The 25,245-nt window shown below is 39.4% G+C and overlaps 1 long non-coding RNA gene across 1 annotated transcript in view; it reads left to right on the forward strand.

Moving 5' to 3' along the window:
- Positions 1–25,245, forward strand: part of LOC103279402 (uncharacterized) — a 206,049-nt gene that overhangs the window by 27,600 nt on the left and 153,204 nt on the right. The window contains exon 2 of the long non-coding RNA XR_506760.3: positions 4,110–4,246. This is a non-coding gene — a long non-coding RNA (uncharacterized LOC103279402). The remainder of the gene's footprint in view (positions 1–4,109; positions 4,247–25,245) is intronic.

Below are 25,245 nucleotides of genomic sequence, written 5' to 3' on the forward strand. Positions count from 1 at the left end.
ATATGACCTGGATTTACTTGCCTCCTTGGTAGAAAAAATCTATCATGTGCCTATTGAACATTATCTGGAACAAATATTTAGTTAGTTCTATGTGAAGTTCTGATAACTAATGATCTTTGGTTGACATCCAACTATACATGCGGAATAAAGACTGATGACATTTAAACTTGTCCAAAGTATTGTTTAAATAGCATTTTTCAATGCAAAAGGTTGCATTGCCATTAGCAGTTGTCTTTTTCTCTCCACTAAACAACCAAAGATTACATTTGTGTCCAAAAGCAATTAAATAAAATGTTACTTTTTGTATTTCCTCAGGCTGTCAGTATTCATTCTTTCTCTTATAAAAAAAGAAACGGCTTAAAGTCAGTGTGTGTGTGTGTGTGTGTGTGTGTGTGTGTGTGTGTGAGAGAGAGAGAGAGAGAGAGAGAGAGAGATGTTAGACAAATGCAGCTGAAGACTCTTCTTTTGACAAAACTCAAAATAATCTAGATTAGAATATCTATTCCCCCATTTTCACAGGTTTGTCTATAAATCTCTACAATGTAAAGTTTGCATTTAAACGTATATTTCAATGAATGGGGGTCTCTTCAGTGTCTATCATGTCGTACTGAGGAAATAGTCCTTCACATGCTTCCGATATCAAATGCTCAAATTTGGGAAAGGAACAAAGGAATTGTTGTCTGGAGTGAAAAACTCACAATCTAAGGACTTCATCCCATGGGATAAGTAAAGCATTTGGGATGGTTGTTTTTTCCCTAGACTTCGCAATGCTCCATTTGAAAATTAAATTGATGATTTTCCTACCCCCCTCACACCTTCTCCTTTTCTCTGCTTTCTTTAGATTTATCTGTTTGATTTCTCATCACAGGGTAGAGATTTGTTTCCTGCCTCAGTGCCTCCAGGATTTCAATTATTTATCTTTTTTTTAAACAACATCACCCTGAATTGTAAGAAGTGGTTTAAAATTAACCCTGATCTTTCCACAAGCCTCTACATTGGCAATTGTAGAAAGTTGATTACCAACTGGCTTAGGAATCGTTGGAGAAGCCAATACTAACAAATTGGCAAAATATTTCTTTTTCTCATTTATTTATTTTATTGTTTTACCCCACTCCCACCCTCCACCCTTTCCCCCTGGACATATACTTTGTTACAATAAACGGCAGAAATTATATTTGAAATATCAGTCAATTGAGACTAAGATTGATATTTCAAAACTGCAAAATACTTCAACCCCACAGATGAAGCTTCCATCGTGTAAAGGGCACCATGGGTTTCTATTTCGTAAATGTGTAGAAACATTGATTTTACTGCATGGGATGAAGTCCTAACTCTATCAGATTTTTTAGGTTCCAAAGGTTGAAGTTTCCATCATGTGAATGGCACCATGGGTTTCCATTTCGTAAATGTGTAGAAACATTGATTTTACTGCATGGGATGAAGTCCTAACTCTATCAGATTTTTCAGGTTCCAAAGGTTGAATAGTGAAAAGTACTATGCTGTGCTTAGCCATACGGGATGCTGCACAGTTATGTGTGGTATTTTGTGTACTGTAATCTTTATCTGATATCTAGAAAACTTCAGGTACTTCATAAAATCAAGAAAGAGTGGTTAATCTTATGGGTCTTAATGCCAATTAATGTATTGTTTTCAACAGTGGAACATATTTTCTTCCTCTTGAGTCCTTGTATAGAAAGTGACTCCCTTCATATTTTGCTTTATATACAAGTGCTAGCAATGCCCCTAAATAAAAGAAAATGAAAAATTGAAAAAGAAAAATAAATAAATCCAGAATATAAGTATTTGGAACCAGGTACCAATCGTTCTCTTCCACTGACCAAGGGTTTGTCTACGCTGGGAAGACTTCATGATGCACAACAGCTTCTGGAGTGTGGGTTGTTGGTTTTGTTTTGCTTTAGATCAACTTTGCTCTGCTTTCTGTTTTCTGGAAACTTAGAAGTATCCTATGGCTTCAGGGAATTCTGAGCAGTTGGATCGGATCTAACTGGGGCCATCCTTCTTGATGGTCACATAGGTACCCCTTTTTTGACATTGTCAGAGGTGCCTATGACAGTTAAAAGTTTGGATGGAGCTCTATGGCCAACTTGGAGTGGCAGCAGTAATGACAAGGAATAGATGAGGTGCAGACCACCACAGAAAGGTCATTGCTTTTTAGGCAATGACCTTGGATTGCACATGAATGTCTTGAGTCTGGGAATATTCGGGGCAGATTTACATCAGGCTAAACTGCCTAGTGTATAAGAGCTCTAAGGTAATGTATCCATAGAGAAAGAGCATTTGCATTTCAGTCAGCAAATAACTAAATAAACCCACCCATTCTATATAATAAACTTGCATGATTGGAAAAAGCTAGGCATCAACACTTTCCTTTGACATCTAGATTTCTATGTAGACAACATACTTTGTACAGAAGAGTGTTCCGTGTAGTGCACTCCAATATATAGTGCAATGTGGACAACTCAGGGACAGATTTACAATTGTAACAACAATTACAACTACAGAAAACTTGACAACTAATAAAAGTCACTATCATGTTGACATTTTCAGTAGAGCACTAAAAAATCTCAGCATCTCTCTATCTTTCACTCTCAAGAATTCTCACCTAGGCTTGTTAACCGATTAATGTTCTTCCAAAATTATTTTTAGCACAAATAAATGACAAACATCATTTTGTGTCCAATTATTTAATTAATTCTCAGTATAAGAAGGGAAAATACGATGTTCCATGGAGAGAACCCTAATTCCAGTGCAATGCAGCATGTTCAAAAAGAGCAAGCCACATATTTTTGTCCCTCACCCGTGCTGCTCTTAAAAAGGAACATGTTATCTTGTTGAGGGTCTGTAGAGAAGGGTCTGTAGGAGTTATAGACCATTAAAAATGAGATAAGTACCTTGTTCTATAGACACTGCTGTCATCTTGATCTTGGGTTCTCTAGCTGCCTCCACGGCTTCTTTAGCTCCCTGGACAAACAGCCTCCATTCTCTAGTCTCACCCTTTACCATTCCCTGACCTCCAAGATCACCACTTATTTTCTGTAAAAACCATTTCTCCCAATCTTCCTCCCTTGTTCCCTTTCTTTCTTCTCTCTCCCTCTCTTCCTTTCTTATTAGGGTTTCCCTGATTTTTTTTTTTTTAAAAAAGCAATATGGAGGAGGAGAAAAAAATTATCCATGTGATTATTCAAATACAGGCAATAACAAGGGGAAACTGAAGAGGGAAACACATGAGAGAGAACTTGAAATGGGACGATTGGGTATAGAAAGGTACAATTCCTTTTGCTAGACCGTTACGCCCCAGCCACACTTCTCAAGGTCTATGTGATGAGGTCCCAACTCTTGAGTGTCTTTGCTCTAGGTTACTGAAAGGACAGAGGAAGAAGAAAGACTCCATGGCTTGTATGCTCTTCCAATAAGCATCTACTTTGTAGTTTAGACCTGTCCCAGTTCTTGTGATTTACAGTGATCTGAAAGAATAGAAAGAAGTATATAGCTGTGGAGCAACCTATTTAGGCTTGATCTGGTAAGAAGTTGAAAGCAAATGGTTATGAGACTGAAGTGAGGGGCTGAGAGGATAGTACATATATTGCCAATAGTAGTAAACTGGAGTAGAGAGGAAAATCATCTATGATAAAAGACAAGCAACAGTTAAATGTGATGGTTTATGATAACTTTCCCCAATCTACCCTGTTTCCCCAAAAATAAGACATCCCCTGAAAATAAGACCTAGTAGAGGTTTTGCTGAATTGCTGAACACAAGGCCTCCCCCCAAAGTAAGACCTAGCAAAGTTTCTGTTTGGAAGCATGCCCGCCAAACAGAACACCAGAGCATGTAAGATTGGTAAATGTACGTACCATAGATTGTTGTACATGAAAATAATGGTAGTAACAAGAAATTCTTGATTGGATTCACAGTTTGTCTGGTCATACTGGTTTGTCATGACAACTACTCTACAGTATATAATAAATGTTCTCTTTTTTCAACAATAAATGTGAATTCTTCTTCATGGAAAAATAAGACATCCCCTGAAAATAAGACTTAGAGCATCTTTTGGAGCAAAAATTAATATAAGACACTGTCTTGTTTTCAGGGAAACACGGTAGCAACTTCCAGAAATGTTGGACAACAGATACCAGCAACTCAAGACAATATATGAATGTTACAAGATTTAGTCGAAGTCACCTGCCAGACTGTAGGAGGCAAATTGAAGAAGAACCACTGTTTAAGGTACAAATAACAAATTGTGCTACTAGGGGACAACAGTTGATTTATTATTTATTTAAGATATTTTTACCCCACTTTTCTCTGCAAGTGGACACAAGGCGTCTTACAACAAAATAAAACATACAGTACAAAAGTTAAAATATGGTTAAAATCAATCCTTCATAAAACCCTAACCATATTCCCTGTATAAACTCTTTCGATATCCAGCAATTAAAACTCAACCTGGCCCTGAAGCAAAAATCTTTGGTTAGTTTTTTTTTCTTAAATAAGAAGGTCTTTATACCCTTCTGGAAACTCAACAGGGATGGAGTAGATCTTAGTTCTTCTGGAAGAGAGTTCCAAAGTGCTGGTGCCTTCCTGAGAAGGAGCCTTCCTTGGTCCTACTTAAGTACATGTTTGAAGATAAGGGTCTTCCCTAGGACCTCAATGCTTGACTTGGGATGTAGAGGGGAGCATGGTGTATATTCAGCATAGTGGCCACTGTCCTTCCAGTAGAGCCCATTTTTACAAGACACAATCAGCAATCAAAGTTTCTAATCTCAATGACTATCAATTGCCTCTATACTACAGTTGGCAACCACAGTTAGAAATACCATCTCCTAAGATTTCTTTCAAAATTAACAACTTTATATTTAATTTTACCATTGAGTTAATGCATTTTAGAAATTGCTAATAATAATGTAAACGGAATTAAGTTTTATGACCTTTTAACTGAAATTTAAGCTAATTAAAGTAGATTTTTTAGATGAACGTTACAAGCTCTCCGTCTGTATTTAGTCTGATGGATTCCTTGATGAATTTGTTTCACACTGCTCTTCCTAGGCTGTCTATAGAGCAGGGACAGTTTGTGCTTCATTGAACAACAGATGCAAGAACTTCCAGGAGAAAAGTATGTGTAACTGAAAAAGTGTCTTTAGAAAAATAAGTGCAAAAGACAACTTAATATGCTTTAGTCAAAGGAGGGAATCTTTTCAAACTAATATCAGGTAAAAATTAAAGTTCTTTTTGTCAACAGGCAATTGGCTTTTTTCCGGTAAATTTTTATTAATAGTAAATTTAAAAATTAAAATTAAAATATATATATGGAAAGTGGGAAAGTCAACAGGCAATTGGCTTTTAAAGTAATGTTGAAGGCATTAAAACAGGCTTAAAGTTAGAGAATAAGAGTACAAGGCTTCCATCCATTTAGCTGTTGCAGGTTCCTTAGAGAAAAATGGTACAGGATGGCTGTTGTTACTATTTTTAAGAATGAAAATATAAGACAATGTTGAAGTTAGACATTTGGAATAGAGAGTGGGGGATTATAGAAATAAGGAAAATAATGTATAAAGAAAATTGATAAAGAAGCAAATACTACCAAATAGCTGTTGTCACAATTAGTCCCCCTTGGCATTACCTTTCTATAGTGAAAGAAGTCCTGTGGTCCTGTGAAGAATTTTAATTTTTCTCTCTCTCTCCTACTGAGAGGAGACAATTTGTAGAAAAAAAACAGGGAATTCGGGGAATTGAAGCCCAGCCATATTTGCTGCATCACAGGGTCTCCTTCAGCTAATCACAGGCTGGTTTTCCTCTCCTTTGTACTGGGCTTCAATTCCCCAAATTCCTTGTTTTTCCTACAAATTAGCTCCTCTTCTCAGTAGAAGAGAGAGAACATTTTTAAAATTCTAAATATCAGTAGATGGGCAAAATGTTCTGAAACTTTGCAGGAATGATGCCCTAAATCATGTTGTGTTGCTGTGGGCAAATTCAAATTTCCAAAAAATCAGTGGATGTATGAAATGTTCTGAAACTTGGCAACCTTACAGCTATTAATGTGTCCTACAAGTATCCCAGGTTTCATTCCAATAACAATAAAAGTGACAGAAAAATGAGCTTCTAAAGTTTCCCTTAAAGGGATCCCTAAATATATCTAGTCCAGTACAACTCAAACAGCTGTAATTAAAAAAGAATATCTTAAAATTAAAATTAAAAATTCTACAAGCTTAGTCATAAATATGCCCTGCAAGTGTGGCAAGTTGCTCCCTAAAACTTGATTTAAAAAAAAAAATCTATCATTTGAGGTTCAGAGAGTGTGACTCGCCAAAGGTGCTTAAATTGAAAAAAAAAGCCTAAAAAATCAGTGGATTATCAGATTTTTCTGATACTTGGAACGAATGATGCCCTGCTCATGTTCTGTCACTGTGGGGAAATTTAAAAAGATACCTCTTTTGATTTTTAAAAATGTTATTTGTAAAAAAAAAACTTTAGAATTTTTTTTAAAAAGTGTATGAGTGAAATATTCTGAAACTTGGTAAGCTAACAGTCGTAAATGTGTCATACAAGTGTGCAGAGTTTCATTCAGATAGCTGTAAAAATGACAGATAAACGAGCCTCTAAATTTTCTCCATTAGTGCCAATGGACCTAATTTTACCAAAACAAAAACAAAACTCAGGGTTTCAAATTACAAATCTGAATGCCCCCCCCTCCTAATTTCTTAGTATCTTCCCAAAAACAGAATGTGGGGCACACATGGAATTTGAAATGAAAATAGAACAGATTTCTGCTGTTTTGCACACTTCTACTTGGATCCAGCTTTGTCATGCTTTCCATGAATACAGGGGATACTTTGAAGGTTGGTGAGAAGTGTCCCATGGCAACCTGTACAGCTAGATCAGGATATCACTGTTCAGATTTAGAAAAAAAAAATTAAAGGTCACAGAGTGATGTAGGGTTTTCAATGGATTGAGGAGAGCCAGGCTTCCATGGTGTAATGGGACAAAGCGAAATATTTTCTGAAGATAAGAATCTTAGTATCTGTGTGTGATAGCATCAGTATACATCCCATCTTCAATCAATCAGAAAAAAGCTACTGAATGCATACTGATTGAAATGAGTTATTTATCCTAATGTGATGATGTCCTTGGATTTGGCATGGGGATTTGGGGCTGATCTGGCACACATTTATTGCCCAGTGTCGATAAGTTCACAGAAATTCTCCTGAACTGGGTGTGAGGAAAATGCTGTCCTTCAAATATTGCTGGACATGGCCGGTCCAACATGGAGGCCATTGAAGCGGCTGCTTCGGGCGCACGTCAAGAGAGGGCGCTGTCGAGGCATTGACAGCACCCCTGTGTAAATTTACTGAGGAGGGAGGCGGAGGTGGTGGGGGGGACCATTGCCTTCCCTCCTCAGTGAAGAGCTAGGCCTCAAATGAGGCCTTCGCTGAGGAGGGAGGCGATGGTCCCCGCTGCCGCCTCCTCCTCCCTCCTCGACGAATGCGGAAGGCCTATCCGGGGCCTAGCTATTCTCGCGAGGTTTTGTGAGGACTCACGAGACCTCGCGAGAAAAGCTAGGCCTCAGATAGGCCCTCCCTGTTTGCCGGGGGTGGAGGTGGCAGCGGGGACCATCGCTCCCTCCCAGGTGAAGGCCTTCCACATTTGCCAAGGAAGGAGGCGATGGTCCCCGCCGCAGCCTCCCTCCTTGGCAAATGCGGAAGGCCTACTTCGGCCTGGCTATTCTCGCAAGGTCTCGCGAGACTTCACGAGAAAAGCCAGGCCGAAGTAGGCCTTCCGCATTTGCCAAGGAGGGAGGCTGTGGCGGGGACCATCGCCTCCCTCCTTGGCAAATGCGGAAGGCCTTCACCTGGGAGAGAGGTGATGGTCCTCCCCGCCGCCGAAGCTGTCGCCGCCGAAGCCGAAGCCGCCGCCGAAGCCAGTATGTGCCAGGGTGGGGGGCGCAATTTCAGAGGGGGGCACTAGGTTCGCTTACAAAGCGAAATTACCTAGGGCCGGCCCTGTTGCTGAACTACAGGTTTCAGTATTCCTCAGCATTGAATAAGCTCGCTTGGACACCCAGAAATTTCAGGCTAACAGTATCTAGAGCTACATGATTCCCTTCCATATCCTCAAACTTTTCATTAACCCAGCTTCTGATACCACAGGGTATGGTTTTGGCCCCTGATGGTAACAATTCTAGTCTTCAGAAATAACATCACAATTATGATTGGATAAACAAGCCTTGAGTGGTTTTCATTTTACCCAGGCACAGAATTGCTATAGAGCATGCAAAGTTAAGTTTAAACAGAACGCAAGCACCAAACAGAAAAGGACAGAACAAGGCAAGGAAAGCCTGTAGCTTGCATATTCCATGCTAGCCCGGAGGGCTCTAATTCAAGAAGCTAGTCAGGCTTATTCCCCTCCTAATTTGATGTCATTTATTACTGGTTTTCTTTGTGTGCTGTATTTCTTTTGGCTGCACATAATATAACAATAAGATGCTGATGCCAGATAGATAATCTTCAGTTATGCCCATATATATTGCCAAAATGCATTTGGATTTAACCCGATGTACTGTGATCCTGCATTGCTCCTTCCTTAATTTGAATAACTGGTAATGCACTATGGAGGGAACAGAAAACATACTGTCTATTAGCAGTTTTAGATTGTATCGCAGTTGGAGTCTTGTCATCTTAATATATATTTAACCAAGTCTCTATATGATCTACTTGAACATAGCACATATTCCTGTCATTTCCTTTCTGGCATCATGTGTATCAGCACACATCTTGTACTCTGTATGAAATATGCACACAAACATATTTTAAATGCATGAGGTTAACATTGGAAGAGCTGAATAAATATGGTGTACAATTAATTCTATTTATTTATGCGTTTTAATTTTCCTAGGCAAGCCAGAGGCTATATTTTTTAATAAGAATTTAAGTGCATAGTGACACAAGAAGAGCAAGGACTGGTAGTGTGTGGTTGGGTAGTAGAGCATATGGGAATGAGTCCCAGTTTTCTTCCATCTCAGATCTTCATCTGCCAAGATGTGACACCCTGTTGCTCACTGTGGACATACACACCAACCCATCCTCATCTGTTGTGAGCTAAGACTGAAAGCAACTGAGTGAAGAAAAATTCAAAAATTTAAAGGTGGTCGACAAGTAATCACTGCATGCTGAGGCAGGATATTGAATGTATGTTCAAAATACTTCCACAACTTTCAAACTTTTGTTTACATAATCTCTTCTTAATCCAAGGAATGTAATCTATGACAGACACTACAGTTCTTTTTAAAAAAATATTTTTATTGAAGGTTTACAAATATTCACAGTAATAACAATAAACACAAACACAAACACATTTACATTTGGGAAGGGGGGGAGGGGTAAGGATTGATGTAAGGGGAGGGGATAGAGGGGAAAAGGGGGTGTAGTGGGTCAAAGGTTGTGAGGGGGAAAAAACACATAAGGGAAGGGTTTACTTCCGGTCTTTATCCTTTTCCTTTACATATTACATTATCACTTCTTGGAAATTACTTTCTCAAGGTAGTCCTCAAACAATGACCAATTTGTGGTCATCTGCATTCTTCCATTGCTCTTTCTCATCAAATAAGTTAATTTGTCCATGTTCTTTATGTCAATCAATTTTTCCAACCACGATTCTTTAGTTGGCGCCCTTTCGCTTTTCCACTGTTTTGCGATCGCCATTCTAGCTGCAGTAATAAAGAAGGTAAATAATTTATCTCTATTTTTGTCTACAATAGCTGACTGATCATGCAACCCCAGCAGGAGAAGTTCTGGCGTTTTTGTGAAATTTGTTTTTTAAACTACAGTTCTTATAATGTTGTAACAAAATTGTAGTATGTCCACCATAGTTGGAGGAACAGTGTACCGTTTGAAAGAAGAATTTACTTTTCTACAGTGTTTCTGGAATGGATTTTGATTTATATCTTTAAACCACCTCACTTTGAAAATTTCCCACAGTAAGGGAAATTATGGGTTAAAACTAGGGACATGCAAATTGGTTCGGTTTGCTTAAAAGTGCAGACTAGATTACATTATCCCACTACCCTTACATATGTGGCCTGGCATAAAGCAAATCATATAACTTTTATGGGCACAACTGGTTAAGAATTTGAAATATTTTATTCAGAGTATGGCATTGACCCTTCTGGTTTATGCAAGCCATTTTCAGGGTGCATCTATGAAGTCTATGAAAATTTAGTTTTCTAAGGGCCATGGATAATGAAGGTCTGTTATCTGGTGAGATCCGCTGACCACCAATGTTCTGGAACAGAAATTAGGACCCATCAGGTGAAGGCATCTACATTATAGAATGAATGCAATTTGACGGGAGTTTTCATGTTATGGAATCCTATGATTTGTGGATTGGTGAGATACTAGCACTCTTTGGCACAGAAGGCCAAAGGCTTTGTAAAATTACATCTTTCACGATACCATAGCATTGAAGATGGCAGTCAAAGTGCTGACAAAGTGCATTCATTCTAGAGTGTAGATGAACCCTCTGAAAGGTGCAGGGCTCATTTAGTCCGGAATGTATTACATTTTATCTATTTTGCTCAATAATTAATATCTAACACAAGACCCCCTCTGTGTACGGCAGTATTAAAAATATACAAATAGTAAAAAATTAAATAGGCATTAATATAGTCTATATATACAAAGTTATTATTGAAAACACAGAATGAAGTTTGCTGCTTCCTGTGTAATAGAATACTTTAGCGGTCTTTTCTATGGCAAGAGAAAGTCCTACTCCTCACAGACTTCAGAAGTTATGTGCTGCTTCCTCTCTTTTCCACTTCTCCATAAGAGTCCTCATTGTTTTGACTGTGTTAGAGTGGTTACAGGTAGTGGGAGTCTGGACAGGCAGATGGGTGCAAATATGTACCAATCCATTGCAACGCTGAAACAAGATTGCTATACTTCACGTCCAAATTGTTAATGTGGGATTTTTGTATTGATAGTGTTTAAATGCAATTTGTGCCATGCTTGTATTGCAATTGATTGCATCATCCAGAATGTACCATAGTGTGGAAAGAGTTAATTACCAAGAAGCTATGATGACCTTGATGTGTGGCTGGAACTAGGGAGTATCCAGACACAAGTGTTTGTGCAAACTGATTGCATCAGTTCAGTTGAGTTCTGTCTGCCTAGAGTCGAGTCTAGTTCTGTTGGAGAACAGAACAGTCCTGTGTCCATCTGTTGTCTGTTAGTCTGTTTGTGTTGATACAGTAAAACTTTATAAATAGTTTTACCAACGTCTCTGAGTGTCTCTTTGTTCTGAGCTCCACTGCTTCCATCCAACTACTGCTGCACTACAAATACTCTGACACAAATATGGTCTTGTTAGGATTTTGTTAACCAATCAGGAGGATTTGGCAATTATTATGCAAACTGGGCATCCATGATGATGTGTACCACCAAACACTTCAAAGTATACATCTCTCTGTCTGTCTTTGGACCTCATCAGATGATCTTTGAATGCACATTTTTAAACATTTCCCCATGGGATCGTGCATGTCCCATCCCACAGTGCGTAACTCATTTCATCAGAAATCCATGTTTTGAAGCCAGGTGGGAATTCGCTTTGCCTGTCTCCATGAGTATTGGAAGGTCTTCTTTCCCATGGGATGGGCAATTTGTTTCCACCTGTCATAGTGACATGTAAAGTGTGGGTGTGCTTAATGGGCAAGCCTTGTGATTGGGATGGATTGGGAAGAGACAGGCGCTACTCATCTGATGAGATAGAAAGTGTGTTCAGTGTTTGAAATTGGGAAAGGAATGCATCACAAGTGATGGAGTATTTTGTCCCCCATCTTTTTTTCAAGACAGCTTTCATACTGAATGCTATGGGATGATGCACTTTCCCTCATCCCATGGAATGAGGTCCTTTCTCTCTTTCATTCTCCCACCCTTTGTATTTTTGTGTCTAATTGCACATATTTATCAGTTGTTTTCTCATCAGAGATACTAGGAAAGGAGAGTGCTCAGCACAGCTGTGTTGCAGATGCTGAGTAGGCACAAATGGCAATTTCACTTCATTTTATTATTTTTTTAGGAATTTATTAAAATTCACAAATGTCTTTACATTTGGAAGGAAAAAGAGAAGATGAAACTGGAGTAACTCTCATATAGTTCCTCTGTTCTCATTGATGCCATCTCGGTAAACAGGTTTTGTTGCAATCCACAAGATAAAGGCTGGGAAGTTTAAAAAGAGAAAGGGATAAACATTTGGTGGAAGTGTGGCAGGAGGAGTGAAGAAACAGAAGAGTTCATCAAAACAACAATTATCTATTCTTTACTTGTGTGACCAAGAAAACAAAAGAATGCTGAACAGGAAATGTAGGATCAAACATTACTTCTGTGTTCAGATAGATAGTTCAAGCCTATGAATGGCAATATAGAAGGAAGTCCATAAGATATAAACTAATAGATGGAAACTAAGTGTCTGAGGATCTTGGCAGACTTTCACACAAAAAGAGGCCTGATGTGTTTTGACAGCTTCACTATACATGCTGTTAGGAGTGAAGGAGAATAGGGGATTTTTGTGAGTTGTTTTGTAAAAAGTTATACTGTTGTGTTGGCCTTTTCTCTGAAGGAAAGAATTGTATAACATGAGAACTTCATTGGCCATTGATGAAGACTGATCTGTCTTTTTTATTGTAAGAGAGGACTGACTACCTTTGGACATTTATTTTTGTTGTGCTTTACATGGTTCAGAGTCCCTCTTCCCACATTTGAACTCAATGTCTTACATTAAATTTGCCTTATCTGGCTTCTGTTCTTCTGCAGATCAATGTGGCATCAAAGGAATGCTGTGTTGTGGTTCTGTGGGTCAGAGACACTCCCTTCCTCCAACTTTGCATTAATTATTCCAATTAATTATCCCCAAGTTAATTTTGAATTTCAAAGTGTGTGTTTGCATTCATGGAGTTATAATTTTGTATTCATTATCTTATAGTTAATGTAGATGATTCAATTTCCCCTTTCTGGGGAGCAGACCCTATGTGACATTTGATCCCACCTATTCTTACCTTTAAGAAACCCCGGTGGCAAAGTGTGTTAAAGCACTGAGCTGCTGAACTTGCAGACCGAAAGGTTGCAGGTTCAAATCCTGGGAGCGGAGTGAGCGCCCGCTATTAGCCCCAGCTCCTGCCAACCTAGCAGTTTGAAAACATGCAAATGTGAGTAGATCAATAGGTACCACTCTGGTGGGAAGGTAACGGCGCTCCATGCAGTCATGCTGGCCACATGACCTTGGAGGTGTCTACGGACAACGCCAGCTCTTTGGCTTAGAAATGGAGATGAGCACCAACCCCCAGAGTCGGTCACGACTGGACTTAACGTCAGGGGAAACCTTTACCTTTTATTCTTACCTTTAATGTGTGTTTAAACTGAACACATTCTATCCAATGACCTCTTTTAATTGCGTTTAGAAAGGCAGAAAATATCTAGAAGAGCCCACATATACCTACTTCAAGTTCAGGCTTGGGGAAAACTACTTGTGGATTTTGTAAAGCCTGATTAATGGAGAGAGATTAGTGTTATTGAAGTGGCCTGCACTCTATTGAAATATTTAGTGTCTCATATCAATGTCACACACCACAGCGTTAATAGGATTGAGATGCAACAATAATAGTTTCCATGACAATGTGATGCATTTAGTCCCAGGCACCTCCCTGGGTAAACAGTAATCCTTCAGAAAGGGGAAAAAAATGGGGGGGGGGGACGACCAAGAAGGTCATTACAGCAACTTGTCAAATCAATGCAGAGAGTGTCTGAGACGATTAAGGCATCTACTCTCAGTCCTGACATGGTGTCAATAGTACTGGACCGCCAGAGCTCAGTCAGATGATTGAAATGAAATGCCCATCAGTCAGGGAGCCGAGGTGGACTAATGATTCCCTGTGCTGCCTATTAGGACTACATGACAACTCAATCCTGTTTGCTAAAAAGGAGAGGGAAAAGTGACCTTGTTGCTTTGTTTGAAGCTGAATTAAATTGACAACAGCAGCTAATCTTTACCTAGGGCGATTAACAGAATTAAAGCGCAACAACAAAGACACACAAGGCTTTTTGCTTTATCTTTTGGACTTGATAAATGCTTCCCAACCTGAGTAGAGTGCCTTTCTTTCTAACCAGGTGGGTGCTTGTATATGTTTCAGCAAATAGAGGTCCCAAAGGAATCTTTGCTAACAAAAATGAATCTGGTAGTTTAAAGCCCAAATTAATAGTGAACTGGGGAATCAGTATAATGAGACTGAGAAGTTCTTCCAGAAATATTCCACATACAGAAGCCTGGTTCCTTTTCCCCTGAAAGCTGAAATACTACACAAGGCACAGTCAAAATATGTCTCCGTTCACCTTGTCAGAATATTTGCAGCGCAGCAGTAGTTGGATGGAAGCAGTGGAACGCAGAACGAAGAGACACTCAGAGAAGTTGGTAAAACTATTTACAAAGATTTACTGTATGCAGCAATAATCAACACAAACAGACTTGCAGACGACAGACGAACCCAGGACTCCAATAGAACTTGATTCAAACTCTAGGCAGACAGAACTCAACTGAACTGATGCAATCCTTATGCATAAAACACTTGTGTCTGGATACTCCCTAGTTCCAGCCACACATCAAGGTCATCATAGCTTCTTGGCAATTAACTCTTTCCACATTATGGTACATTCTGGATGATGCAATTAGTTGCAATACAAGCATGACACAAATTGCATTTAAACATTATCAATACACAAATCCCACATTAACACACCTGCTTCCCCGTAAAGGGAAGAGTGGTTGAAGGGAAGAGTGACATGTTGGGGGTGCAGTTTGCTTGAACTGAGCTCTCAAAAGCAGCCCCATGTCTGGATGCCAAGTCCAGTGGGAAGCCTGGCTGTCCAAAGCCATACACTGCTCTCTGTTGAGAAAAGGAGCACCTCTCTTTTTCTGTAGAGAGAAATGATGGGAGACTGACTGTGCCCCTGTCCACTGAGAAAGAAGTCCATCTTCTTTCTCTGTGGAAAGAAACAGCCAAAGCCAAGCCCTGTTTTTCTCCCTATAAAAAGGGATAAATCACCTTTTTTCTATAGAGAAAAATCTGAAACCTGGCTGCAGATTCCTTTCATGACAGAGAAAAGCACAACTGGACTTCCATCAATTCTCTCAGTGGAGGAAGGAGATAAATTCATTCCACATTGGAGAGAGGTGTATAGCTCCAAAAACCTGGGTCTCCTACTGCATTTGGCACCAGGGAGGTATGTGTGTGTGGGGGGTGGGAGGGGGGAATTGTTTTAAGGTGGTCACCATGATCTGCCTAGTCTTCTGCCACCCTTGCCTTCATCCTTGGAGTGGAGTTTCACATGTAACTGCATAACCTGAATTCTTGTAATAATCAGGTCAACTGTCAGTCTGTATCTACCTACTTGTGATATTGAATTCAATAGGATATGATCTTACTTATTCTGAGCTGACATGTATAAAGGTATACTGTAAGCAGAGCTGGCCCTAGGTATTTTTCAAGTGTAGGCAAACAGAATTTTGGCGCCCCCCCCCCCCCCACCAAACCAATCACTGAAAAATAAAGCATTGGATAAGCGAAAATGTTGGGTAATAAGGAGGGATTAAACATCAAATTACATTAAGATTTTACAAATTAAGCACCAAAACATCATGTTTTACAAGAAATCAACAGAAAAAGCAGTCTTGACTGTGTCCCCGTATGTTTTGCGCCCCAAGCGACCGCTCAATTAACTTCATTGTTGGACCAGCTCTGACTGTAAGGCCTAAAACCAACTAGACTTACAAAAGTACTGAATTATGATCCAGTGGTTCTGCTGTAAATAGAATTAACCAATATATTTAGTTTGAAACGTACCAGATAATGAGAATCAGGAGGGAGGCCTCCTGTGTTGGAAAAAAAAACCATGACTGTGTGATCTGATTTGAAAATGTTGTTGTGAACAATAGAAGTTACGAAGAACAACCACACCACATGCTCTTAAAAGCCTTTATTTTTGTCCTGTTTTCATCTTCGAGATATCCAAGAGCATGTTTATCTACTGTGTTATTACTCTTCTTTACCTTCTATACATTTCTTTGAATCACTACTATTAAAATCTGAAATTCCCTTCCATCCCCAGAAAAGGGATCTGCTGTGTTTGTAGCTCATCCTTCCTCTAAAGGTAGTCTTATGTAAAAAGTGGATAAAATGGTGTGCTTCCCAATTATTGTTGAGTTTCAACTTCTAGCAGACCTGGGCAGCATAATGAATGGTGAAGAAAGTTGGGAGCGGCAGTTCTTCAAAATATTGGAGGCCACACAATTCCCACCCTTGCCCTAAGAAAATAGTAAAAGCCAGGCTGAAAGATGGTTTCTCCTTTTGTTGAGTTTCATAACTATTATGGGATTTGAAATCATGAGTTTTGTTACTGTGTTTCATAAGAAGCTGAACTTGCAGTAAATGAGAAGCTTTCTGTTCTAGAAAAAAAACATAAAATGTTTGTAGATGTCATAACCTTATTGAGAAGGTAAGGAGGGGGGATTTCTTAAAAGGTTTGCATACCTTTATACACTTAGGCCATACAAAATACAAGTTTTGTAGCAAAGTCTAGCTTAATAGGAGCATTTACATTCAGGCATGTATAAATATTTCACTTAACAACCCCCTTCTGATTTTTTTTTCATAACTTGAAGGCTATTCTAAAATGATGTGCTTGATTAAAGTCTTCATGTCCAGATAATGTTTCCGTACTGTTTATCAGTTTACATTACTGACCTACTCAATCAAAAAAGAAGAGAGAAGAGGAAAAGAAAAATGGGATCATAAGCTGGATGTTTTTCATCTTTATGGAAACTAATAAGATATGTCTGACATGCTAGGAAAAAATATCTTGCCCTTCCCCTACCCTGTTGCAATCATGAATATATTACTTTAAGACGTGCTTTCATCTCCAAAATTGTCAGGAGATCATTCTTGCATCTTTACATATAATGCCCAAAGTAACACACTCCAAGTTGTTTGGTTACAGTGATGAATAACCAAGAAACAATTTAGAAATAAGTACGTATTTGGTATGCTAAATTTCAGTCTCAGGAAAAGGATAACACTCCATGCCTTACTTAGCAAATGAGGTGGAGATGTGAATCTAATCTTATTTTGATCAGGATACTTAAATAGGTTTTTTTTCCTGTCAGGTGAGACTTGAGAAACCACAAATCACTTCTGGTGTGAGAAAATTGGCTGTCTGCAAGGACATTGCCCAGGGGATGCCTGGATGTTTAATGTTTTACCATCCTTGTGGGAGGCTTCTCTCATGGAGAATGGAGAGAGATGGGGGATGGTGGTGGGGGAAGAGAAGGGTTAATGTTAATTGCTGTAATAGCATGTTTTGTGCATATGTCTATGTTTGATGTTTTTATAGTTTTAATGGTTTTAATCTACAGTTGTATGTATTTTATTTAGATATGTGATTTTTTTTACATATTTGTAAGGCATTGAATTTTGCCATTTATTATGTTGTAAACTGCTTTGAGTCCCCCCAGGGGTGAAAAAACTGCTTTGAGTCCCCCCAGGGGTATAGAAATGGAAATAATAATAATAATAATAATAATAATAATAATAATAATAATAATAATAATCCCTACTGGGATCTGCACGCATCACTTGGGGAGTGTTCGACTTGTGATTTTGTGATACGAAATCCAGCATATCTATCTTGTTTGCTGTGTCATAATAAAATAATAATAATAACAAAAATTGCACAGACAGACTACAAACAGAGGCACAACTATGTGGCCCAAATGATTCATTGGAACTTATTCCTCAAGTACCACCTCCCAGCAGCAAGGAACTGGTGGGATCACAAACCTGTAAAAGTATTGGGAAATGAGCATGCAAAGATACTGTGGGACTTCCGAATCCAGACTGACAAAGTTCTGGAACACAACACACCAGACATCACAGTTGTGGAAAAGAAAAAGGTTTGGATCATTAATGTCGCCATCCCAGGTGACAGTCGCATTGACGAAAAACAACAGGAAAAACTTATCAGGACCTCAAGATTGAACTTCAAAGACACTGGCAGAAACCAATGTAGGTGGTCCCGGTGGTGATGGGCACACTGGGTGCCATGCCAAAAGATCTCAGCCGGCATTTGGAAACAATAGACATTGACAAAATTACGATCTGCCAACTGCAAAAGGCCACCCTACTGGGATCTGCGTGCATCATCCGAAAATACATCACACAGTCCTAGACACTTGGGAAGTGTTCGACTTGTGATTTTGTGATACGAAATCCAGCATATCTATCTTGTTTGTTGTGTCATAATAAAATAATAATAATAATAATAATAATAATAATAATAATAATAATAATAATAATGTTGCCGCATGGGGAGCTGGAGCTGACAGAGGGAGCTCACCCACTCTCCCCGGATTCGAATCACCGATCTGTCAGTCAGCAGTCCTGCCGGCACAAGAGTTTAACCCATTATGCCACCAGGGACTCCTACACTTAAATAGGGTGAAATACTGATGTATGTATCAGAAATGGTACAAAACACATTCCTGATCCACAGAAATGCCTTCTTGTAAAAAAGGTGGGTTTTTTAGAAAAAGGCATACTACATAGCAAATTGATTATTTTGAGCTAAACTCTCTTTATAAGTAAGAATGACATAAAATGGAAATTGAATAACAAACACAAGCTACAAACTACATAATACTAGAATTAACACAAAAATGATCACATATATGGGAATAACATACAAATAAAATATTTAATCTGAATTTTTTGTGTGTGTCAGGAGCAACCCGAGTTGCTTCTGGAGTGAGAGAATTGGCCGTCTGCTAGGATGTTGCCCACGGGACACCCGGATGTTTTTGATGTTTTACCATCCTTGTGGGAGGATGTAAAGTTTACATTTTTCTGCTAAGGAATTATCTAAACAAGCATCTTAATCCAAGGTTCAGAATAGCAAAATTCTGGAGTGGCTCCAGGGGCAGCTACACTGCTTGTCTGGCTGCCTTCCTCCCGTTGAATGGCAGATCACAATCCGGACTGGAATAGAATAGAATTCCAATGAGGTAATAATGGGGTGGTTATGTGACTAGCAAGGAAGGGGTATGGCCACTCCCTCCTTCTTGTTGATGGCGTGGGTGCCCCATTCTGATATTCTGATATTAATAGATACGTCAGCACCCTCATATTGTATGCTATAATATCATGTTGTAGTCTCGTTGGTACCATTAATATCAACACCGCAGCAGTGGTACATTACAGCAGTACATGGCACTGACTTTAACATAATTTTTGTATTGTTAGAGAGGTCTTGCTGTATCTATTTTTCAAGAGCATGTGACAACTTAGCAAGTTTACATTATACATTCATATCCCTTGCCCACATTTTTTACATGATTGCACAGAACATAAATGAATAAATGTGCATCTTTTGCTTACCAGCCAACTCCAAACTTTATGTTTCCTCTGTAAAGTTATACTTGTAGAATGGAATTGTTGAAATATAAGTAATCACATGTTGTTATTACAGCATCTTAAACCCCTTCTCATAAATGACTTACAAGTTGCTTAAACTGAGCCACACATCTAAAAAAAAAAACCCTGAAGATATATTGTTAGCTGTGTCCCGCAGTGCCTGCTGAGAAGCTGACAAAGTACGAGTAACATTATTTTGATCCCTCCTGTTGGCAGTCTGTGGAATAGATACTGAGATTTGCAATAACTGATAAAGAGATTTTTTTACAAGTGACAAGTTCCACCATTTGGGGGAATGACTTAATTGGGGGCCATTAATCAATCTGACCAACTTCCACTAATCTTGATTTACTTCCTTTTGATTAACTTCCAACACTCTTCATCTTACTATATCCATTCTGATATGGGCAGCATGATAATGAGACATATTTATATTCATTCTCATTACTGTATAGGAAAAATTCAAGTGAAAAATCCTGATATTGACCTAAACTGCAGTCAATCAGACTGGTATATTACTGGTGACATGCACAGACAGATGTCAAAGTTACATCTGTGCATGTCTTTTTAAAGTTGTAATAATGATCCTCTACCTATGGAACTCACTGTCATAGGCCCTCCTGACATATCTATCTAGAGGTAGGGGGAGAACAAAGGCAGCTAAGAATTGTCAAATTTTTTTAATATGGGGAATATGACTCAGGTTGACCTAACACTGGCTTGGCAAAGTATGCCCTACAAGCCGCCTCCGGGGCCTCCACTATGCCCCTCCATATCACACTTTTAACAAACATAACTGAAGAGCTTCTTGTGCTTTTGAGAGGCCACAAGACCAATTCTGCAATGTTTACAGCCCCCTCTGAGCTGATTGAGAAATATGGAGGGGAGGCTATTGGAAAAAAGTTCTGGTTGTTCCCTAGCTAGAAAAAATAACTTTCTTTAGCTTTCATCAAATATGAGTGTAGTTGTGTTGCTTCCCATGGCCCCCTTTTCCAGAAATTTTGAACAGGGTGTTTCTCTTTCTCTCTCTCTTTCTCTTAGCATGAATTTAGTGGTGGGAGAGGTATGGCCCTTCCAGCTCCATTACACAACATGTGCAGCCCTGGGCCTTGAGCAGTTGCCCTTGTTCCATATATTTGGGAGATTTCTTCTTCTATTAAATAGTATGATCCTCCAGTGATAAAACGATTGCCACCCACACATGATCAGAACAGATTACACATTGAGAGAGATCAGTCATCAAAGCTTGACTTTGCTTTCTCACAAACTGTTGATACTTTCAGAGGTATTAGCTGCTGGGTTCACTCTATGAGGCTAAGGCACTGATTCCACATCATGTTTTCAACCAGCCCTAATTTCCTATTGTTAGCCTATTTTAGAGTTTTGCGGCCATCTGTCAGAAGCACTTTGATTGTGGGTTCCTGCATGGTAGAGAATTGGACTAGATGGCCATTGTGGTCTTTCCCAAATTTATGATTCCATGATCCTTAGTACCAACAACAAGTCAGAGCTTGATGTGCTGATGTGATGGATGGGATGCCCATCTGGACTTCATAGACTTCAGAAAGACATGTGAAGGATTTGTTAATTGTGTTATATCAATTTATATCCCCTTCTCCCTAGTCCACATATTGTCAGTGTAGTTTCACCCATTTACTTCTACCTCATTCATATGTACTTCTGTAGTTCCTAGCTTCCTAGTTACACTTCCCTGGCTCAGCCTATAACTTAGGGGGGGGGGGAAATGAATGACCCACAAAACTGATCTGTCCTACAGAAGCTTCCTGTCTAACCATAGATGCATCTGGGAAAGACTTCAGTGGGTCCTTACTTCAAGCCCCACCTTGTAGGCTATGCTGAAGGAAATCCTCAGTATCCATCACTGACTAAATGAAGATGAAAAAGAAAGAATGAAACTGGGAGCAGTAGCTGAAGTGCTGGGGGCAATTTTGGGTTTTATTCAGGGATTTAATGATGTCATAAGGGAGCTATCACATGAGATCATAGCTTTTTGCTCCATTGTGATCCACTCTCTTGGTACAACTTAAACCTAGGCATGTAACTAAAGTAGCCACCAATTGCTCCTCAGTTCAATCTTTTCTCCATGTCTTATTCCTCCTACTGTGATTTGTAAATGTTAAGCTCAATGAGTCAAGAGATTTGTACACTCTAAAGTGCCACTTCCATGGATGGGACTATACAAAGCATCTGTTGCACCCCAGGGCAGCGTGAGCACTGAAAACCAGACAGAGACCAATAATCATATAATATATTAACACAATTATAAATCCAGGAATGAATAGGTGGAAAGGTTGAGCAAATAATAGTCCTTTATGAAAAGGTATGAATTTGTCCAAAGAATTGAAGGGAGATGTCCAATATTATTGTCCAAAGTCCAGAAACCGAAACATGCTCAAAACTGTTGGAAAGTTCTTGAGCTGGGAACAACAAGGAAGCAAGACTGAATAACAAAGTCCAAAGTCACTAGGACGTCTTTGATATCAAAGCAGGAATGTGATGAAGCTGAGGCAAAACTTGGTTCAGGAACAAGGCAATGAAGTAGACTTACTCCGGGTCTACTCGGGAGTCGCGGCTCGGCTTGGCCGCCAGGATCTGGAAACTTGGCTTGGAAGAAACAGGAGCTAGAGTCAGTGAACCTTTCTCAGGAAATAGCAAAGTTGACACCGTGAAGTGTCCACGGTGGAAAACACTTTTATGGAACTTTGATTTGATCACTAACAAGGAAAGCCAAACTCCCTAAAGGTTCTCAAGGGAAAATCTTCTAGCCATTATCCCCTCGAGATGCCAAGCGGAGTTCTTGTTTCTCAGATCTCTGGCGATGCAGAAACTCCCTTCTGTTGAAGGACACAATCTCTGGGGAACTAAGAACATCTGGTTCAGCCATGAGAGTAATATTTTCATTTTCTCTCCCAATTAAGGAATCACCCGAGCTATCAACAGCCGGCAGCTGTAATTGGAAAGAGCTCTGTGGACTAGGTAAAAAGTCAGAACAAGCTTCATCCTGGTCATAGTTGATTTCTGGATCAGGTTCAGAAGCCAAAGGTGGCTGGGGTATGACAGCATCATGTACAACAACAGTCATCTGTGGAGTCCCCTTGGGGAGATAGGGCAGGTTATAAATAAAGATAACAATAATAATAATAAATCCAGCATATATATCTCATTTGCTGTGTCATAATATGTTTTTGTATCAATAATAATAATAATAATAATAATAATAATAATAATAATAATAGTAATAATAATAACTGTTGTTGTTTTATATTACAAGATGGGTGGGAGGGGAGAGAGGATTGCCTGTGAAACAAGACACTACAGATTGCAGAGGTATCTAGACTTGTAGGCCATTTTCTGTGAGCCATACTATTCTCCATGGCTAGCTGGTCCTCTTGGTAAGCACTACTGTCACTACATGAGGTGTTTTCAGATTGTAACTAACGGGTTATTCAGGTATAATTGGCTGAATTGGGCTACTTCTCAGTCAAGCTCAGAAAAGAGACTGCTGATTTTTCAAAACCATCTATGCTGAGAGCAATAAACTGTCTTGAGAAATCTGGGTTCCAGTTCAAGTCTGAAAGCTCAAAGGGTCTTTTTTTCAGCCACTCCCACCCAAAGTTGTGCAAATTACGCTGTGTAAGAAAATTTGAAAATTTTCTGTTCCTGGTTTGAACGTGTTATTTCCTGTTTAATAGGACTATACTTTAAAAGTAGTTGTTATAATCCGGAAACTTCATTTTTGTCGCTGCCACAGATTATGTTGAGTTGGTTGAGACTCTGATATGATATTCATTGAAAAACTATAGTAAAATGTGCTGCAGAATGTCTTACACAAACAAAGTTTTTGCAGACAAATAAACTTTTCCCATGTTTTTGTAATAGAACCAATTAGGAAATAGCATTTATAACACTGAAACAAAAATCGTGTTACAAAGTCTTATAAATAAATTATACATTGTACTCTTTTGTTTCAGTGGTGATTGGATATAGATACATCATCATTATTCCTCTCTTTTTTTGCATGTAATCTGCCCCATCAAACCATAGGTTGAAAATACTCAACCATTCATCTTGAAGCAGTGCTAACCCTTTCTTTTAGTTCCATTAACACCCCCCCCCATGCTTTATTGTTGGTTATGATGTTTTACAACTCCTAGAAACCCTAGCCAGCAGATCTAATGGTGAAAAAAGTTGGAGGTGCAATCCAAACTATCTGTAAACAGTCTGTAATTAAAGGGGGAGTGAGTGAGAGCATTGCTCCTCCAAATAAGAATTCTGTCTCCCCCATGAAATTTCCCTTCAGTCTGCAAATTTCTAGGTTTCTAGAACTGCTGTGTTTACATTGCTTTGATAACTTTGCCTGTCCCTTTCCTAATCCCTTTGGCATTACGAATGTCTAATCTGTAAATCCAAATGCTCAATTTCAGTTTCAAGATACTGTAACACTTAAAATTGAAGACTGGGTGAAAATTTCATTTGTGGGGAGCAGAATTCTTATTCGAGAGTCTTTAAAAAAAAGCTACACTCCTATCCAGGGCAGGGGTGTCACATTTTGCCCAATCTTAGTATATAGTATATAGGTCAAGGTTACTTCAATCATTAATTTTTGGTTAAAATATCTTCTACTCTTGATACAATAAAAAGAATTTCAGTAAGAATTTCAGTAAGGGTAAATACTGATCAGCAGAAAGCCTTCATACTGTAGTGTATATCATTAGGTTGCAAGCTAATTCCACCTAGAGCACTAATCAATAAACCTGTGCACAGATTTGTTTTGGACATTTGCCTTTGGCTTGTTCGGCTTGTTCAAATGCTTCTTATGGCAAGGGCTCTGCCGCCATGTTTTTTTGACCAAAAGAGACCGTGCAGCTGCCGATCATGGCTACATCAAGTTAAACATGAGCCAGCAATGTGATGCGGCTGCTAAGAAAGCCAACGGGATTCTGGCCTGCATCAATAGGGGTATCGCGTCTAGATCCAGGGAAGTCATGCTCCCCCTCTATTCTGCCTTGGTCAGACCACATCTGGAATTCTGCGTCCAATTCTGGGCACCACAGTTGAAGGGAGATGTTGACAAGCTGGAAAGTGTCTAGAGGAGGGCAACTAAAATGATCAAAGGTCTGGAGAACAAGCCCTATGAGGAGAGGCTTAAAGAACTGGGCATGTTTAGCCTGCAGAAGAGAAGGCTGAGAGGAGACATGATAGCCATGTACAAATATGTGAGGGGAAGTCATAGGGAGGAGGGAGCAAGCTTGTTTTCTGCTGCCCTGCAGACACGGAACAATGGCTTCAAACTACAGGAAAGGAAATTCCACCTGAACATTAGGAAGAACTTCCTCACTGTGAGAGCTGTTTGGCAGTGGAACTCTCTCCCCCGGACTGTGGTGGAGGCTCCTTTTTTGGAGGCTTTTAAACAGAGGCTGGATGGCCATCTGTCGGGGGTGCTATGAATGCGATTTCCTGCTTCTTGGCAGGGGGTTGGACTGGATGGCCCATGAGGTCTCTTCCAACTCTACGATTCTATGATTCTATGATTCTATGATTCTATGATTTGGGATCACGCAGCACGCAGAGAGGCTGCCGTGTGCTTGCATGGGGTTTCCCTCTGAGCCCTGCATGTTGGGCCAATCAGAGTAGAAGAAAGCCATGACATGTCTTATGCAAGCTGTGTCTATTTAATAGGGTGAGCGCCTCGGTTGCTAAGTTG

This window comes from Anolis carolinensis, chromosome 3 (genome assembly GCF_035594765.1).
Source record: "Anolis carolinensis isolate JA03-04 chromosome 3, rAnoCar3.1.pri, whole genome shotgun sequence".
NCBI lineage: Eukaryota > Metazoa > Chordata > Lepidosauria > Squamata > Dactyloidae > Anolis > Anolis carolinensis.